Below are 21,606 nucleotides of genomic sequence, written 5' to 3'. Positions count from 1 at the left end.
GGACCTATATTAAGCACTGTCACAGCCCGTCTGGGAATATACCCTCAGTCTGCCACATTTATTGCTGTTAACATCAGTGACAGGGACATATTCAGGGATGCATTAAGCTCTGTTATTTGAAACATGGATACACCATTCTGTGGAAGTACAATGGGCATGTAACTGGAGTTAAGCCTTTTGAAGAAAAAGGGTTTAGTGGACAGCTGAGGAATCACTCAGGTTTGGTGTGGGGAGTGCTTTCATTGAGATAAGAAGTCATAAATTCTTACAGTCAAAACACTGTCTTTTCAGAAGGTTTTGCTTTGTTCTCCATCTACACTTCCATTTTTCCCGTCTCTGGAAAATTCTCCCAGTCCTCATTTTTTGCAATATTTCATTCATTTTCTTATTACCCAATCAGATACTAGCCAGGATAATGTTTTTATTACATTATAGTCTCATTTTTGAAATGTTGCTGTCAGCCTGGTTTTTCTAAATAGCTTATGTGCTTTACTTAAATATTGCAGGCCTGTTTGTGTCAGTAAGTAGAATTTTTCTGGCTTGGGTAAATGCTGAAAGATATACCAATGGGAAAAAAAATGATTCAGACAAATAAAAAGTGACAGTAGATATCTTATGAAGAGCTGTTTATTTGGGTTTTAGTCTTGAAGGCTTCCAAAAAGAAAAAGTAAATAGAAAGGGCAATTCATCCTTAAAGAGATCAGTTTATTATGTTTGTTTACCTCCATGTAAAGTTCTTTTGCTTATTAAAAGATGACAACTGAATGAAAAGGAAGTTGTGGGGTGGCTAGGCAACGACAGGATTTTCTTCTCTTTCCATCTACCAAACGAGCCTGGTGCTTCTACGAGGTCAAGCTCAGCAAAAGTTAGGAATAGTATGACACCTCTGACAGATCTATGTTAGTAAGAGGCTTCCTTGGCAAAGTAGTGTTTCTGGAAGAGAAAAATCTAGAATCTCAAGCCTATGAAAAGGCTAAAAATGGAAAGTTATTGTCCAGAGAAAAGTACCTTTGTTAATCACAAATAGGTTTCTTTCTTTCTCTGCTGCTAACAGGGACCATGTGTATGCCGGTAGCAAAGGAAGCCTAAATAAACTTTGAGGAATACCACAGTGAAGACTGTGTTCATTCAAACATTGACATTAAAGGTAGTGCCAACTAAATGGGATCAAAAGATGAGTTGAAATACCTACCTTTAGTACGCATATGGTTACTAACATTAGCCCCTCTAGGATGTTGCCCTACTTTTTCTAGAAATTTGGGGTAAAATCCAAATGAAGTGATACCAGTTCCTAGTGGATGTACCCAAGGTCTCCCTGAACATGTCATTTCTGCTTTGGGAGGTTTTGCTGCAATACTCACAAAGCCAGAAAATGCCTCCAATGGTTTTGGGGATGTGCATGAGCTCCTTCCAGAGTTGGATCCACTTTGATGGAGGAGACTGTGGGCACATGTCCTAGGCACAGCCAACCTTCATCAGCCAGTCTGACCTACCTCCTTTTCTGGTGTGGGGAGACACCAACACACCAGCAGGTTAAACAATGGCAGCTCATTACTTTAATACAGGGTGGCAACAAGCGTTTTTTTCCAGGAGCAACCGTGTGAGAGCATTTTTCCTACATCCTGGAACAAAGTCGCTGTAATTACTGTTTCCTATTATTGAGTCTTGTGGATGTTTCAGAGGAGACTGCATTTGCAGTATACAAATAGAGAACATAAATAATAAATATAATAAATAATAAAAGCTAGGATAATCTGTTTTAAGTACTTCTCTTGATTAAGAGTTGAAACAAATCATGAAGGGAAGGGGTGGATTCCCCATTCCCCATTCTTTAGTTCAAATCTTTGTGCCTCTTAGGAAAATAGTTTAGTTTTAGGTGGTCCTGTAAGGGGGCAAGGAGTCAGGTTTGATGATCCTTATGGGTTTTTCCAGTTCAATATTCTATGAACATTCAGTTTAATGGCTACCTATCTGGAAATTTGGGTCTATTATACAGGAGTAAAGTGGTGAAGCACAACGGTAGTGACTCAGGTCAAAGTCCTGACTGTTATCCTCACCCTAACCTCATGAGCTTCTGCAAATGGGATGTTGAAGGACAGATGGAGACAGCTGACTGTCTCTTGGAGGGCAACTGACTGCAGTTTACACAAAGTGAGATGAATTTGGCACATGGGTTTTACCAAAAAACAGTTTCTCATTACAAGCTCAGTCTTTCTAAACCACTCTTTCTTGTTTTATTTTGATCAATTAGTAGTGCCAGAAGAATAGAAGGGCAAATCAAACAGTCCATTTGGTTCATCGAATTTCTCTTGCATGGCCTTTGGCAAAGAAAAACCCGTGTGATTTTTTCTAGAAATGGTATGAGCAAGTGAGAATATGGCTCTGCTGTGTGGTGGTGATGTGATCTGGGAAGGTGACAGAGCACTGCCTGGGTATAGACATACTGCTTCTGCCCAAAAGTGTGTTGACAGGATATTGCACCTGAGGGAACAAGATTCCTTATGATATAAAGTCCCCTGTGCTTTATATTCAGCTTCTAAAATTCCAGGGGTAACCTTCAAGTGCCTTGTGTGTGTGAATTTTTATATGGGGAAAACCTGGTTTTGCTATAGGGCGTCAAGAAGGGAAACAATGGCTTTTAAATGCCTTTTACTAGAAGAAATGAGAAAGCCTAAAGGTTTTGGAAACTGGGTGTTACGATTTGGAGCAGAAGAGGTTTGCTGCCTGTAACTCAGCATCTCGGAAAAAATTTTTAAAAACCCCTGGAAATTAGTTAGTCAGGAAAAGCCTCTTAGAAACAGCAACAATAGAACTAATAATACAAATAGAGAAATGTAATTAGCTGGAAAATACCAATGCATATGGATCAGGCCAGCTGAACGGAATATAACCTAGCATGCAGCAAGAATGAGATAAAGACGTTCCTGAGGCCATGCACATTATTTTAGAGAGAAAGGGAGGCAGAGAATTTACCACAAAGCTTGAGAGAAGACAAGGGAATAGCATTTTTCAAAGAATGAGTATGATTCTGCTTTTGCCTGTGGGAAACGCAACAAATTGAAAGGAAAATAACCAAGGGTAAGATCTTGGATCCCATTTTTCCTGATGTGTAATACCTTGTTCCTGAAACAAAAATGTTGATGGATAGACATTGTTCAAAATATTGGGAGTTTTTCCCCAGTTGTTTTCTGCCACTGAGCTTAATAAATCACCACTGTTCATCCCCAGTTCTTCTGTGCACAATTCTTGGAATTAACCTGTTGATGTGACCATCCAACAGCCAATGTATCCATACAGCCTTCAGCTCCAGTTTTAATCATATAGCAGTGGCAAATGTGCAGTTTGTCTAGAATGTAAATACTACTGTAAATACTTATTTTCAGTAATTCCCATTCTCACAAAGGATCTAAGCTTTCTGTCTAAAGCTGAATCCTGCAAAGCAACAACTGATCATAGAGGCCAAGCCTCCCTAACCTAAGACCTTACATTTAGCTTGGAGAAGCAGGAACTATTTGTTGACTTCTTGAATTTATATTTAGTATTAGACAAAATGACTTTTAGAAGGCAGTTTGAATATCAACACATTACCTAATAATAATTGAGAAGTACAGTAAATGAGATAATCCTATGCTATAACTGTATGATGTTGTAGCTGGCACAGCTGTTGGACTGCCTTGCATGACAGGATGGGCAGGCAATTTCAGAGAAAGAGATTTGTAAGGTCTGAGATAAAAGTAGATAGGAACTGGAATATGGCAATACTGGCTTGGATGGAATAATAATTTAGGACTGAAAAAACCCCCAGCTCTTTGATTTTGGTGGATTTTGGAAAGATAACTTGTAAAATCTTCTGAAATCAGTCCAATTTCTAGTGCCAGGTACTCATTGCATTGTCAGAGGAAGGTGAATGGTTTTCATCTGTAACTTCAAATTCCAGAAAATAGGTACTTTTTAACCTACATATTTAGCATTAGAAAGAAAGACAGCCTCTGACTGAATTATGCTTTTAGTAAGAACCTGGCAAGGCCAACTAAAAAAGAAAAAGGAAAGAAAATAAAAGAACTAATTCTTTCAAGTTGCTGAACAACACTTTGTTTCCTTTGTGTTGCTAGTATTCCCTTTAGAAATTCCCAGAGGGCATGTGACTTGAAGACACCCAGTCTGCCTTTTTGTTACAAACTAATATGTGGGATACACCCTGACTGACTCAGCAATGGGATAAAAGGAAATTTTCCATTCCATTACCCTTTATCCTGGCTCTCTAAAAGGTAGTACTGTTGACAACGTGCCAAAGGTAGCACATAATGAACCTTATGGATCATAGTCATTGTTCCTTGGGGGTAAAGGCACAGTACAAAGGCTATTGTATATGTTAACTACTTCAGTGATTCAGGTCTTAATTAGGCAGGAAAAGATCTTGAATGGTAGCTTGGATGTGTTTCTTTTCATATACATATGAAAGAGTTTACTGGTCCTTCACACACTGAAGATGCTGCACAGGTGATAGATCCAGTTCTTCCCTCAGGAAAGAAACGAGGATAAAGAATCATCTCAAAGGGCACAAAGAGGAAAGCAGAGGAACACAGGAGCAGAACTTTACCATGGCCATCTCAAAAGGTGACTGTTGAAAATGACTAAATAGCTGCATGTAACCTGTACATTAACCCACACTGATGCTTTAACAGATTGTCTCTTCTGTTGATTGTGACATGAAGTAGATGACTTCTCTAGAATAGGCTTTGGAGTTCCATTTTCCCTGCCTGCATGCCAATGGATTATCTGCAAGAGATCTCAGAACACTCTAGTCCTGAAAGGCACTGTATGTTCAGCATCATTTGGAATTAAATTCTATATTTATTATAATTTTTTGAATATATCATAGTTTGTTGATATCAATATTGATATCAATGTTGATATCAATGACCTTGATGCAATTAAAACTGGAACCTCAGAAATGTGATAGACTTTTCATGGCTTTTTCTAAATGAAGAGTTGGTCCCATGTATTGAATCCTGTTTTTTTCATTCTTTTTCATTTTTTCTAAAATAGAAAGCAACACTTACGAAAGCCTTTGTGCTTTTTTCTGTTTCCTTTAATAGCTATTAAAATTTTTCCATGGGAAATAAAAATAGGAAAAGCTTTGCCTAGTAATGTAAAAATTATTTCCTGTTCTATACAAAGACTTATTGACAAAGACATGTATTTTATATATGTATGCAATGCCACATATAGGCATTGTGAATAACCACAGAAGACATGGAAGGAAAACAGCAGATTCTGGTACACAGTGCCCAATTTTTTGAGCAGGAAAGCTCCATCTGTACTAGAATTAAATAGTGTCAGTGCCCATTCTCTGCTGCAGAAGTCAACTGGCACAATCTGAACATCTCTACAGACTTAAAAAGGGTATTAAAATACAAAATCTACACAGACTGTGGAGTAATTTAGCTTGGAAGACGAAGATGACCTCTGCAGATCAGGCAATCCAAACCCTCTCTCAAATAGGGCTATCTTCAAATCACTTGGGTTTCAGAGGGCAGTTCCATGTCCAGCTAAGTTCGAGTATCTCCAAAGATGGCAATTCCACAAGTCTTCTGAGCAACCTGTTTGTATATTTGACTACCCCTAACAGTGAAATCATTTTTACTTTGTATCTCATAAAAATTTCCTTTGTAGTGTTTTGTGCCCCTTGTCACTTGTCCTCTCATTTTGCTCATCTGGAAAAAAATCTGGCTTTATCTGTATTCCCTAACCCGAATTGTACTGTGGAACTCTCCTGTGAGATCTACCCATGTGGCTTTCTTTTTAATAGTCTGAATAAACCCCGCTTCCTCAGCCTGTCTGACTATGTCATGTACTTCTCCAGCCCCTGACCATCTCAGTGACCTTTAACTGGAATCCCCCCAGTTTGGCAATATCCTTATTGTACTGGGAGGGGAGGTATGTAATTGGACACTACAAGACAAAATTTGGACCAAATGCATCACATTTTTATTCCTTAGTGTGTCTAGAAGCCTGAGTCCATCTTATTAAACCCACAGTTATATGTGCAGCCATGTAACTGTCAGGATTCAAGTGGTTCAGGCAATGGACTACTACAGAGAAAAAAATGTGGAAATATTTAAATATTTTTCAGTCAGAGTTTGGGTCACTGCTGAATGTCAGCAAGTTTGATCCCTGATTATGAAAGGTTTGCACAGTTTTTTCACGTGAACAGAAAACTTGTGAAATTTAGCTTGAGGATGATCTGTATGAAAACCAATAAGTAAATAAATAAAACAATAGGGACAAAAATAATAAAAATAATAAAAATAAAACCCCCATAGGTAAATAGGGAAAATTTGCTCTGGTTTATCACTTGTGCAGCTCTATATACCTGGGCACAAGGAAAATATTGCATTAGTGAATAAAAAAAGTGACAATCTAGAAAGAATATTAGTCTTTGCAAATAAAATAATATGGAATAAAAGGAAAATTGGCACCTAGACAAAAAATAGAAACAAAGGAACAAAGGTGATAAGATAGATTCCTTATTCTTGATATGGAGCCATTTTCAAGGTAGAATCATGGGTAAGGATACTCTCAGGGGACAAATGGTGTTTTTGCCCTAAATTCTACTTTTTGTAAACACTTAGCATAAAATATTGTTGACTGATTTACCAGTCACCTTCACACTTCACTACTTGAGAACGTTTTGTTTGTGCTTAACAAAGGCAAAGAGCTCTCTGCAGTTTGGGCTGCCTGTTTTAAATGTAAATATGAAGACATATGTTTACTTTTGGTTTTGACCTTTTTTGGTGACTCCAGCAACTGATGAATCTGAAATGACAAGAGCCTTTCTTCCCAGCTGATATTTCTGCTGAAATTTGGGCTAATTGTAAAACATGAAGGAAAACAGAGGAGCTGGCTGTAAAATTGCTGTACTCAATAACCTCAGTATGGGCCATTGACGTCAAAACAGGATGATCAATTCCTGAAACAAAGATTTAAAGACCCACTAGAGAAGAATCTCAATTTTTAAGAGAGACAAAAGCTATTTCTTACTAACTCAGGACTGTTCTATATATACCAGGAGGAGAGTGCATATCTTGATTAGAAATTCATATTTATACATAATGTACAGCAGAAAAATGCAGATTTTAGGATCCTTTGGAGATCCCAGAGAATTTAGCCATCACAGAAAGCTGTGCTGAGCAATCTCGTTGAACCAGTTTTTCATTTGCAACCCTTATTACTGAAGACAGTATGATTTGGTGTGCTGAGAACAAATACTCTATATCAATTTTTCCCTACATTTACTAAAACTGACACTGGTAAATGCAGAATGCAGAGCTCTGTACGAGGAGAGGATCCCATTTTTGAAGAGTGTGCATTTCAATAAGTGTCTCAGCTGGAAGGAGAGTCTGGGCTGTGTTTCCCTGCTTAGCCCCTTGGCCTCATGTCGAACGGAAACAGCAGATGCAGGATTGTAACCACTGCAAAATCCTTCCTCACTTACCATGATGCAAAGTGACTGACTTATAAAACTTCAAATGGTTCAAATATGACCCTCTTTGGGTACTTTTCCCCACTGCTAAATAGACAAGATGGGAACCAGTTCACTTGACTTAGGGACCAACTCAGGGAATTCACCACACCGAATTTTGCATAGGGAAATCATCTCCATGTTCACACTTTTGCCTGGATGTTTACATGTATGGAGCTACATAAGAGATTAACTTCAAATCAGTCATGGCACAGCTTCCTGAGAAGATAATTCATCCCACCTTTTGAGAACTGTTCCCCACAGACAGAAGTTTTCAGCTACAGTTGCTCTTGAGATCCTAGTAAAAGTTCTCACCTTTATTCACAAACGTTCAAAGAAAATTGATGGGCTCTTTGCCAAACAGAGAGCTGTTTGAGGTGAAAGCAAAGGCAAGAACATGAAACAGGCAAAATAGGAAGTACCAAAGCTTAAATAGTATAAAAATGGCCTAAATATTTTAGAGCTGCTGAAATTATCTTATAGGTATTAATATGGAAAGGAGGTCAGAAACTGATTTTCAACATTGCAGATGTTATAAACTGTGGTCTAGGCAATATGTTTTGACCACTGCTTAGTGCTGCTATTACAGAGATAAGACTGTGTAGGTGTTCCAAAATGGGCTTAATGTGTCTGCAAAAAGATGTCTTTTGCATGAGGCTGATGCTGAGTGTTTCAAAGATGAAGCAAACAAGAACAGAGAGGAAGGGAAAGTGAAACAAAAAAGAGAAAATGGGTAAACCTTCCTCTGAAAGGCCAAAAATACCAGTGTGCCCAAGGCTTCTAAAATAAACAGGTACTTCTGAAAAATACATTTCTGTCTCAGGAGCCACAGAAGTGGTATGAGAATTTTCCACACCAGTGAAAGAAAAGAAAGGAATAGAAATTTGAGGGTTTTCTTTACTAAAGTGATCTCACTGAAAGGCTGAAATTCTGACATGGGTTGTTAATGCCACAGCATTAACTATACTTACAAGAGGAGACATAATGAGAGCATGCAGAGCAATGACTGATTTAAGGATAGCAAAAGAGAAATCTACAGCACAAGGCCAACAAGAAATCAAGTAGTGGAAAATTTTACACCCTGGAATAGGATATTTTTTTTTCAGATGATTTATGGTCTGTGGAATTCCTGCTCTCAGCAGTACTATGTGGACCATAGTGACCTTCAAAGAGGGAGTGAGTGATTGCAAGGATAACAAGAATGGCAAAAGAAATTTTAGCAAATAAGAACATTGCATTTGTTAGGGGTTTTGAATCTTGTCTTCCAGACATTTAGTTCATACCTGGTGGGCATTCACTCCTTCTTGATGGTGTTAAGAAGTCCCTCCCATATAAAAAAGTGGTGGCGTGTGGTGTTTTTGGCAAGACTTCTCAAGGAATTTCACCTCACTCATAGAAATCCAGAGTTTGGATTCGTCTCATCTCTGATGGAGCAAAAATTGAAGCACAAACCTTGTCTTTGTTTTCTCTGGGTAGTCGGTGGAGAGCTAAGGATGGGATAATCTGCCACACATCAATGTAACCGTGACACAATCCTCTGGAACAGCTCTGCCCCTTTCAGAACATCAGGCACATGCACCAAAAAATGGATAGGCTGAATTTGAAATTAATGCCAGGTTAATCATTCAGAGAGATGGCCCTGTTGTGTGTTTTATCCACACGCACTGGCAACTGCTTTCAGTCCAGGGCAGTGGGAATGGATGGGCACAGAGCAAGGAAATGTGTTATTATGGCTCTTTGCAAATGCAGTAAACCACTTTATTTCACGACTGTCCCCCAAAGACAGAAAATACATGCACACTTATTTTCTTTATTTGACAAATCTTTAATTAGAAAATCAGTCTTTTCTTTATTATAAAATTTCACAGGCTGATAAATCTCAGTAGATTATATAGAGAATATTTTTTCATGAACCTAATATAAAAGTTAAAATAAATAACAGCATTCATCAGATTATTTCTCCCCCCTCCCATTATGTTACTTATTACAAAAAACCCTATAGTCATCAATTTTTGTTTAAAAATCATAAATGTATATTGCAGCCTTTTATGACTTGAAGGGATGATATTAATATTTGATGATTTATTAATAATTTTCTGTGACTCTGACTGGCACGAGTGGAAAATTAAGCAGGTTTGGATCTAAACCCATACATGGAATTTTAATGTCCTAAACTCAGCAAAACAACAACTTGCAGGGAAGTACATAGAAAATTTGATGATTATAACACTGTCCTTTTAAAAAGAAAAATCCAAGAATCAATTAGCATGAAAAGATTAAGTTGATTACACAGTAAAGCTTGCAGTTTTACATACAGATTTTGCACTGGAGTGCTGCTAACATTGTGCTGGTGTGTTGTGCTGCCTATGAAGTGTGGGCATGCCTATGGGTCAGGATGCTCCAGCTGAACACTCCATTCACATGGGACTGACACAAAGAGACTTTGACTAAAGTTGCAACACTGTAACCTGGATAGTTTTATAGAACTGCATTAAATGACCTGATCACTACTTAACTCAACCATGCACAGACATGCGAGGGTACTTTAAAAAGCCCAAAGTTTGTTCACAAAGCAGCTGTTCCCTGGAAAGAAGTGTACAAGCAGTGAAATGATATCTCATTTGAAACATGAATATACAGTATCTACATCACCTTATGTTCCTCATTTAATTATGAACAGTTTATCACTCATATCTAATAGAATAGAGCCTAAAGTCTGGGATTTTGTATCTATTTTGCATAGTCCATTTAATACCCGGTATTTTCTTGCTTGCATGATTAGTGTCTAGGAGAAACAGTTAAATAAATACACAGTCATTTACACAATGTCACAGTTTATTTAAAGCATTTTGAAGCTGAAATGATGAAAAGAGGACTGGGTAAATTACTTGGCAAACTGCACTTAATTTATTATTACACTGAGCAAGTATATTGCACTGTCTAATATAGTCACTGTTAAATTACCAACTTTTAGATGCTGTCTAGATAATTTTCCTTGATTTCACCCCACTCCCCACCAAGCTAATAAACATACAGCTTTAAGTTTGGATTGTAATGGAAGCCCCACTGAAAACAGTTAATTGTTGTCACTCCAAGGTTGGATCAGCAATGAAATAGCAATAATGCACCTCTTCTTGCTAGACCCTTCATTGCTGATTCCCCTGTAGGTATCCAGACCTCTTCTGAGGTGCATTTGTCAAAACATCCTCAGATTGTTCTCTCAGCTTGTTCTGAAGCCCCCTGGTGCTCATAAAAATACTATTCTTGTTTCTGGGCTTCAGGTAGGTCTGAGGATGTGCCCTACCTGACCTTTGTAGTTTTCCTGTTATTCCCTGGGAATAAGTTTGCTAGATATTTGGCTGTACCCATTGTTCCATCTGTTGGCTGTCATCCTCAGAGGAGATGTACTCTAAAAGAGATCCCTTCAGAATCACACTCACCTCACCCTACCTCTGCAATGTCATCTATGCATGAACTAGAGCATCTGATAGTCCATCTATGCATCAGCTAGAGCTCCCAAGCTTCCTTACTCATCAGCATAAAGAAGTAGGTACTTTTAGGGCATGATCCATTTCTCCTATTTTCTTCCACCTTTATTATGACACAATAGGTTGTGCCCAGGAAATGCCTGTTTCTGTCTTTTGGCCACACATAGACTCTAGAAGTGTCCTTATTTTGGTCAGGAAAATCTCAGGCTCTCATGTTGGAGGCTTGTTTCATACTTATATCCTTGGGTTGAAAGTTTCAAAAGCAATCATCACTTCCTTGTCGGCATTGATCCAGGTCAGACAAAGGTTAACTGCAGAAGCCAGTGAGACTGTTTAGCTCAAACATACTAAAAAGCCTGATTTAAATACTTTTCAGGAAACTGCTACCTTGAAATTGCACAGAGGTTCCTAACCACATGATTTGCTGGAGGATGGATTTCTCTTAGTTAAGAAAACACAGTTGGATAGGAGATTCTGTCAAGAAAATAAAATGAAATTGAGTTATCTCTTTTTTTTGTCATTTAATTGTCATTAAAAGAATCAACATTATGGTGTGCAGGTGGTTTGGCTGAACACATGGATACATTTCGAGCTCTTCCACATGTTTCAAAATGTTGAATATTTCATAACAAGAAGTACTGTGTACTTAAAAGGTGTAAGACAAATCTTACATATTGAATCTTTTGTTGTTAATGAGACTGAAGTTTGGACTTAACTGAGCTGGTGGTCAATTTCAAACATGAAATTAGTTTTGAGTTCAGAAGGTAACTTCATGTAATAAATGCAAACAGTCTCCCTTCCTATTTTATGTACTGAAATTTAAAAACAACAAGGAAAGGTCAAAATAAAACAGCTCAAAAAGCATGGCATTATCTCCTCTTTGTCCTGAAAATACCATTAATAACTGAATGCCTCTTAGGAAAAATTTGGATTCAAAATATAAGATTGATGGAAGTGATATGACCCTGGGGATGGTTCTAGCATTTGTCCTTGTATTACTGTTCAGTCTATCTACCTCTATATAAAAGACTGAAGTCACTTATATTTCAGTCAAGTCATACCAATGATTTTGGAAATAGCCTACTCTTGTCCCTCTGCAGAGATGATGCAAAAACCTGCTGCAGACAAAGTGAGCATTTCCAACAGTTCCAGGAGACTGTGGAGGAATCCTCAGTGCAGGTAAGTGAAATGCAGAATGAGCAAAGTGGGAGTTTCTATCCAAAAGGACTCAAGTCTTAAAAGCTATCATGTAACTAATCATCTCACAAGCTTTTGCAGGACTCAAAACATTTGATATTCATATAGTCATGGCATGAAACTGTGCAAAGAGCGTCACAAACATCTGTTAGGTCAACACTAGACACACTGCCCCTACAAGAGCATAATCTAAAGGATTTTACTAAAATGCTGGACAATTTAATACTCAGTGGTAATTAATAACAGGAAATGCTGGAGCATAAAAACAGAAATTGAGGAGTTTTCTGTTTGAATGGTGCAAGAGACATCACCCATTGCAATGCATGTGCTGAGAAAGCAGAACTCTTTGCTGATGCATACAATATGTTTTCATCCTCACAGAGCATGAACTAAACTCTGGGTCATGAGCTAGTAAAACTTATCATTTGATTACAAACAGCTCTTTAAATATATATATATATATATATACACACCTATAAAATAAATGAATCATTTATTTACATTTGGCAATAAAACATGAGGTTGCTCATCCATTATTTATCCCTGCAGCGGAAAACAAGAATAGGGATGCAAAATTTCACTGAAACTTTTCTTGCTTGTACTGTACAACATTTTGTTTTGAAGTAAAATCCCTGGTGTCCCTCCTCCCTTAAATTTTGATCCAGAGAAATCAGCAAAACTTCTGCACAGATGGGAAAACACATGGCATTCCTTACCCAGGCCTTAAAGAGGAGAAGAAATAGCATCTTGCTCCTTTATTTTTGCTATATTTTGTTGCTGTTGTTGTTGTTGTTGAGCATAGTATAATTTCACCTGCCACAAGAGAAAACCTAAGGCAATTATGAAAGTAAGAAGGAGATGTGAGGGCTGAATCTCTGCTTGTTTTTTGGCACAATAAATCTATTGCAAATCTGTTAAATTTTACCGGCGGTGGAGCAATATCACATAGGTAGGATAGTGTAGGAAATTTCATAGGCAACTATTACCAGCATACTTTCATCATCTCTTCTACCTAAATCTGTGTGTCTTTCTCCACCTCCCCTCCCCAGATCAGTAGCTGCCTCGGTGCAGTCTTTGGGTTCTTTTGTTTCAAGAGATCCTTGACAGCAGAGCCTGCGAGCTCTGCAGCACAACTAATGGTTCAGCACAAACCCCTTTCTTGTCCTTGGAAAATGCTACTTTATTAACACTGGCTTTTCTTACAAATGGCATGAAAAGTTGGATTTTACTATTGGTTTTGACTATTTAGTAATTATTATTATTAATTCTGTTCCTAAATCCTGAAATAGATGGATTTATAAATTATTCATTTTGGTGTGTTTAAAATGGGATGAAGCATTTTAATATTTTTTGCCTCAAAATACTATGTTTCAGTTTGTTTAACTTACTCAAATTCTTTCAGTTCTTGTCCTTGGGATATTAAACTCTATTTCCCTGTCACGGCACATTGCCTCCTCTTAGGCCTTATGGTTTCAGCATCCTGACTGGCTCAAAGGTGGGCTACATCTCCCTCAATGCCAACAGAATTCCCCTGGGATTCAATGCTTCCATGACCCCCTTCTTAAGGGGAACTTATAGACCCTCCCTTGGACCCACATGAGATGTGCTATTTGGCTGTAGAGTCAGACCAATGCATGGTGGAGAAATAGACTTTTGTACAAAAGCTCTTCAAAATACTGAAAATTATCAGCAAATGGGGTTTAACTTTGAGCTGATGTTGAGGAGTCAGTTCGCTGTGTGTTATTTGGGGAATCTTACCAGCTCTGCTCGTGATTAACAGCCTCAAGGGGAGCAGAAACTCCACTGTTGCCTTGAGAACTTGATAACAGCTCAACCAAGGAGTCTCCCCACCTCTGGCCACTCTATTGTTTGGCATTTGTTTCAAATTTACACAGAAAAAACTTGATAGGATATGTTGCTGAGTGCAATGCGATCATAGAAAGGCTTGGCTCGGGAGGCCCATGATGGTAAACCTACCATACATGAAAAACCTAACTCTCAGCACTTCTTTAAGCAAAGAATTGTCCTTGACCACACGCAAGGGTTTTACACACCTCTCTCAGGACAACAGGTATCCACACAGCTAGCAGATAAATAATTGTATCCTTCTATCCAGAAAGGGTACCAAAGCAAACCTGCTTTGTCCAGGAGAACCTTGTTTCAGAGTTAAGCAGAGTATTCACTTGCTTACAGCCATGCAAAAGCTTTCACACAAAGCTAACACCATGGACAATGTGCAAAAGAAGAGAGATGTGCACACTGAGGAGCACATGAATATCTTTCAAAGAGACATAATCCATGACAGGATGAAATAATTCAGTGTACTTAGCGCAACTCCTTACAACTTCTTCAAGAAGCTGCTCATGCAGATTAACACTAACAATTTCCTCTTATTCTCTTGCTATCTACTGTATCTCCCTTCACCTCCTCAATACACTTGTCACTGTGTTATCTTGCATTTCATGCTTTATCACTGCTCTGGCTACATCAAGGAATTATGTTTCTAGGAATGTCAGTCTGTCAGCTACTAAGATGACATAAAAAGAAATTTCTGAGATACCCTTATCTAAAGCCTCAGATCTAATTCCTCACCCACTCTAGAAATTTTGAATTCTTTTGTTCCTATTTTATTGTAGAGAAATTAATGGTACCTGGACATAATAATCCAAGAGCAATACATCACATAACGAGTTTTCTCTCTGCCATTCCTGACAGCCTTGTGGATGCATTTATTGTGGTGTCAAGTTTCCCAGATCCCTGTGGTCTGCACAGTTCACTCATTTTTCAAAGATTTTAATTTATAAAGCTAATTATAAATGAGATGCCCGTAAAAATATATTCTTGATAGTGACCTTTGGTGTAGAAATAGTTTGTCTTTTCTGCCTGCTTTATCTAATCAAAAAGTAAGATCCTATTTTGCTTTGCTCTACTTAAACTTTATCAAGATTTAGGTCACAGGGAAAAATTATTCTATTTGCTGGCTTACTCAGCTAAAAGGTGTTCAGTGACTTGACAATTTTTTTTCTGTTCTTATTTACATGGTTTTCAGTTTCTGATAACAAGCATTCAGGTACAGTTGCTCCCAAACTTCAAAACAGAAGCATAAACCATATTAGAGCACGTTTTTACACCAAATCCCAAATGCTGCAGTGAGTGAAATAAAATCCCCAGGTCCAGATGGTCTCCACTTTATAATGACCTAAATGACAGTATGGATACTATTCATTTCTCAGATAAGCAACTCTGTCATTTTAAGTTGTAATCTAAAGATTATGGCTCAAGATGAGTGCTCTTAAATAATCAATGAGATCTCTGAAACAATTCTCTGTGACCTGAGACATGTCAGGACAGTTCAGACTGTGGCAATGGATTTGCCATATGTAGGATGGAAGAAGTCCCGTCAGAGATGGACTAGTGAAGAAAAAGAAGAAAACAGCTCAAATGTTATAGAAACAGAAGTTTTTAATGTGGTTTAAACAGGTTTTAAAATGGCTTTTGCGTTTCTGCAAAGTCATTGCTCCTTCTTCCTGACACCCCCTGTGAAGTCAGACCACCTGCAGAACAGAGGGGAGAAGGGCAACGTGCTGCCTCAATATTAGAAAAACTTTGTTTATAGAGGTTCTCTGCTTCCTTCTCAACTGTGTACGTCTCTTGCCTCTCTACCTACATGCAATTTCCACAGAACTGTCTGGCACATTTCCCAAAGTATTTTCAATTTTAGCACTTAAACTGTGATTAAATAGGATTCAATTTTTGCTTGGATTTATCTTACAGAATGTAGACATTGTTTTTGAGGAGCTGATCATGCAAGTGGGTCAGCTCTATATAATGTGTCTCTGTCCGGATCTAGAGAACAGCACTGAGCTTTTCCTTTGTGCTGTTGAATGTAGAGGGTTGAGACATCAAAAGGATTCCGGCAGGATTTAAAAATACTCCTTTAAGTTGACTCTACCTGCATCAATAGTGGAACCTATACCTTACATTATTAAAAATGAATGACTTTTTAAAAGATTAATGCATTTTTAACTGGCTTTGCTTCCCATTTCTTTCTGCAATACACTTTTCAAAAGCAGTGAAAATTATTTGGTCTATTTCAAGGTTCTATTTCTAGTTTTATTTCTAGGCAAGTTCACATTTTTTGAGTTCTCCCATTAACACTAGGATAGCCAGGATATTCAAGCACATCTAAGGATTTTAAGTGCTTGATTAGGTATCCTTTACTGGGTACAAAAGTGATGGAAGTACAAGCTCTGAAAAATGGGCTTCTTGAAGTTCTCAGTCTGGGGAGCTCCACTAACAAGGCAATCTCAAAGCTGCTGTACAGCCAGGCTTTTCAAAGCCTTTACAATGATAAAAGTACATTTCTGCTAAATTTTTAAAAAATCCTAAGCACTGAGCCTCAATGGGAGCCAAGCATCATCATTAGGAATCTCTTAAAAATTCTACCTTGTTTCCTGACTTTTGTGAACATTGGCCACATTGGATCATTAGTTTTCGTGGAGGTTGCTTATACTTTTGGCAATGTTTCAAGGGGGTTTCTGTTACATTGAAACCTCTATTTTGGTTCAGCCACATCTATTTTTAGCAAGTTGGCACATGAATCACATTTTTCAGGAACCAGCTGTCAAGGGACTCCTTGTTAGATTTTGAGCAGGAGATCCCTTACAGTTCCGCAGTCTTAAAAGAACTGTTCCTCTGGGAATTCCTCAGAAGAATTAAAAATAGAAACTTGGCTGATTGAGAACATGAGTGCAAATTTATGCTAAAGAGATGAGCTATTTATAACAGGTTGGCCAAAATGATATGGTAAAACTATTTAGAGACCTTCCTATATAATGTCCCAACGAAGTTTTAAGGAAAGAAGGACCATCAGTGTTTGAATGTCAGGGGCCAAATAAAATGCCTGAAAAATGAGAGAATAATAACATACAGAAGTACACAAAATTCATATGCTACCAAGCTGTCAGTTGTTACCAATTACATTCTCTTTAAACTGAGGCTTTTCCATTATAGGGATGCCAGAAAAAAATGAGATCACCTTTATTTGTATTCCATGTACAAATTGATATGGGGAGGAGTTTTAATGTTGCAGTGCAGAAATGGATACCTTTTCATTTAGAAAAGTATCTGTCATCTCAGTGGCTCAATATGGATGGGAAATATGTGCCAGTGTAACCACATTTTTTTAATCACAGTTATAATCTTAATAATAATCTTAAAAATTTACAGCAAAAGTTGACATATTGTTGATAGCAGGAAAAAAGGAATTCAATGAATGACTAATTATTTTTGGTGGATGTAGCACAGTACTTTCCAGATGCAACTCTTGTCTGAGCTGCCTGTAAATATCAAATCTTGAATTTAGTTTCATTTGGAGCTCTTAGAGGTCAAGCCCTGCTCTCCATTGACTTAAAAGCCAAGGAGAGTGCTGTGGCTGAGCACAACGATCCCTGATTACAGCACATACCATCAGATCTTCTGTTAAATTTGCTTTAATTACCCCCAGCCATATTTCAGAACTGCCATTAGGAAGAAATTCTTTCCTGTGAGGCACTGGAGGTTGCCTGGAGGAGTTGTGGATGCCCCATCCCTGTAAGTGTTCAAGGTAAAACTGAATGGGGCTCTGAGCAACCTGGTCTAGTGGAAGGTGTCCCTGTCCATAGCAGGGGTTTGGAACTGGATGATCCTTAAGGTCCCTTCCAACCCAAACAATTCTGTGACTCTATGATATGCCTTGTGAGACAGGGAAAAAAAAGGCTGAGAAAGTAAAATGGAATATGCAGCTCACATATGGCACCAGAGAGTTGAAGTAACGTAAACATCTCCATCCATCACATGCCTGTGACATTATCCAGAGGGCACAGGGTCTATGTGGAAAGGGCGACTTGACTAATTTGGGGTGTTGGAACCTCTGTGCAGGAAGGACAGATAAGAAGCCTATAGAACACACCAGGAAAGTGGAGATGTAAAAATAACCAAGATTACAACCAAGATTACAGCCAGAATGGAGCATAGCTCTGAAAAATGCCTGTGGGAGACTTCTTGATTTTAATCAGGGGGAAAGAGGAGACTGTCTGTGAGCCAGAGAAGCTGCTTCCTCCTGTGTCTTTCATGTACCTCATAGGTGAAAGAGGAGGATGCTGAAGAAATAGTTGAGTTCTTTATTGATTTCTCCTGCCAACAGAAATGACTGCAATCTCCAAAATATGGATAATTGCCAGGACGGGAAAGAAAAAAAAATTAAAGCTCTAAAAATAGATCAATTCCTTTCAATTTTTATTTATTTATTTTTGGCTCGAGTTAGACATTATAAATGTAGAATGGGAGTGAGTTTTCCCTTCCCTTCTGCTGTAGTGGATTTACTAATACTCTGAGGGCTCTGGACTCCTTCAGGGATGCTCTCCTTTAAGATACGCTCTGAGAAAATTATTAGGACTGTAAACTTCCAGCCATTTGTTGAGAGATATTTGCAAGTACCTTTGAAAGAAAATGCTGCGTGACTCTGAAATTATTCTGAAAATGCTGGAGCCTGGAGGGGCTTTCTATAATACAGTTCTGTATTGCCACAGGCGCACAGTTTATTGACTAGTCCTGAAAAACAGATGCTTACTGGTATTTTTCAGGGACATTTTTCAAAACTGTTTCTGCTTAGCTGACATCATTACCTTCAAAAAAAATGTTTATTCCTTAAGTAACATGAGTTTGAACTGACATAAGAAAGCATTGGCTTCCCAAAATCTCATTATGCTCTGGCCAAAAACTAGAGAAATCAGGTAAAATTTGCACTGGTCCACACACAAACACTCCAGGGATTATATTTTGTCAGCTACTTAGAAGAGACTCTGATCTGCATAAAACAACAGAACAGAGATGGAGAAATATGAGCCATATTTACCTTATCTGAAGATAGAATAAATACCAGTCTGACGTATATGATCAGTCATAAGTCATAAGTTTCAAATTTATGGTCATAGTGACTCAATCATTATATTTGACACTATTTCCTCAGCAAAAAACCACGTTAGATAGAAATTTTCAAGTCTATCTGAAAATCTGGTAAAACAGGCTCCAGCACCACATGAGCACATCAACACATTCTGATTTGTTCTGAATTATTGCCTTAATTTTATCATCTGTACCCAGAAGCATTTAATGTTCTAACAAGAAGCCAAGAAGAAGCAACGGTATGGTTATGATATGGCTGCTTCTTTGCATTTCTAAATTTCATTTTTAACTTTGTAGCTTTTTTTCCTCAACCAAGAACAAAGCAAAGACCATTTTCAACTGGTCTTTATTACTGCCTTAGAAGGAATTAAATACCCAGCTACTTACAGTTCAATAAACTCCTCAAATCCTGTGTGAACAAAATGAACAAAGCTCATAAACACACCCTTCTCTCCTACAGACACCAGTGGGGTGTGAGCCTGTGTTTGAAAGATATGGGTAAAAGTGGGAATGTTTGTGAGTGCAAAACTATGCCTGGTTATAGATACCAGTGTTAGTTGTAGAGGATCTGAGTAAAGGGACTAGTTTGGTTTTGAAAGTGGCACAGCTGTGCTGGTGTATGTTACTCACAGGACAGCCTTGTTTCAATGCAGGAGTGATGAGCTCCGGCACAGAGCTGTGCTGACACAGCTCTGCATCTGTGCCTGCAAACTGCCTTGTCTTCTCATCATCACAGCACTACTCAGTGTAGAAAGACTCTCTGCAAGGCTATAGGTTTGCACAGGTTTTTAATCCAGTAAATCTTTGCACACAGAAGGACGAGTCTAAGTAAACTGTTTACATTAATCAGTGGTGACTCTTCTACTTTATGCCTGATTTTGATATTTCTGGCTTTTTCAAACTTATGCCACAGGTCAAGGGTTTGCAGCTGGAATGATAAGCAGCAAACCCACGGCCACACAGCAAAGAGGGTGTTTTGGGACCTTGGCAACAAGTTTTAAACTGTTAAGAGTTATTCCTGCGAAGCATCAGTGGTAGAAAGCCCCTGAGAGCATCTGCAGGAGCATTCACCTTCACAGAGTAGCAGGGAAAAGCTGTTGTAAGCTGTGATGTAGCATTGATTATAAGAAACAATGACTGCATGATGAGACTCAGCTCCCCTACTCGCTCCTTCAACTCAAGGGGACTGAAGACTTTCCAGACCATATCAGTGATTAAGCTGTTAAAATGCCAAGGATTTGGAAATGGAGGAGCAATGATGAGAAGAATATGTTGCCTTGGCTTCTTCCTTCCAGCCCTTCAGGACTCCATATCTGGGATTTCTCTCAAATCATATGAAGAAAGAGCATCTAAAGGATGAAAGCTAAGGTCTTGTGCCCTGGATCTTGAACTCAGTATTTTTGTGTTCCTCTGGAATCAGCTGAATGTCTTCAGTTGAACAGTAGGAAAGATTGAAATGGTTCTGAATGAAAATGCCCAATATTATCATAATATCACACAGTGGATAAATTCCAGAACAGAGATGACCTCCCTGTCTATCATAGCTCAAGAAGCATTATGGGATTCCAATTTAATGTGATAAAATGTCATCACAAACATGAAATTTAAAACCATCACTCGATGATTATAATTAGCCCATGGCAAACTGCTCTGAATACTAAAGCAACTATAAAAGGTGAATATTGTCTTAATTAGCAAAGATGCAGAAAACGTGTGAGACTGAATCACGGCTGGGAAGGCTCCAATTAACCTGGCCCAGATTGAGATAATTAGGAGGGCAGCTCCAATTGTGTAAAGGATGAAAAAACTTCTAGTGTGGTATGAGGTCTTGTATTTTTCCATCCCTGGGTCCATTCTTCAGTGCTACCTTCAGGCACATCATCTGTTAACATAAAATTGTTTCCTGAACAGTCTGCTGAAAAACAGACCTATATCCAGCAAGCCCTGAGGATACTCTGCAACCTTTTTGGATATTAACTCTTTCCATAAGTACAACCTGTATAGCAAGATTTCTGCCTGGATACTACACAGACTTGTCCAAGCTCTTGTTCAATACTATTGTAAGGCAGTCTAGACTAAAAAGGATTGGTAAAATTACTACCCCAGCCTAATAAAAAGCAAGAAACCATTTCTATCCGTATAGTGGAATCTTTCGGACACATCATCTCACAGTGGGTCTCTGATCATTGCATTGTAGTTGAAAAACTCCTTAGCTTTGACCAATCTTACACCTAACAAATTCTGTGGCTGCTTCTCATTGAAGAGTGAATGGCCTTTAAACTGTCAATGGTGGTTAAATTGTCAGTGGTCAAGGGATGATTATGTCACCTCCTTCAGACTCAGAGCACAGGGAATACTGTTCTGACCTGTCCTGCCCTGCCAATCATGGTAAAAACCCAGGGGCTGCAATGGGTGTGGGAGCCACAGGTTCATTTAGTTTTAGCAGTAGTA

This window comes from Corapipo altera, unplaced genomic scaffold (assembly GCF_003945725.1).
Source record: "Corapipo altera isolate COAL_440 unplaced genomic scaffold, ASM394572v1 46, whole genome shotgun sequence".
In the NCBI taxonomy this organism is placed as follows: domain Eukaryota; kingdom Metazoa; phylum Chordata; class Aves; order Passeriformes; family Pipridae; genus Corapipo; species Corapipo altera.
Note: the sequence above shows the minus strand (reverse complement) of the source record.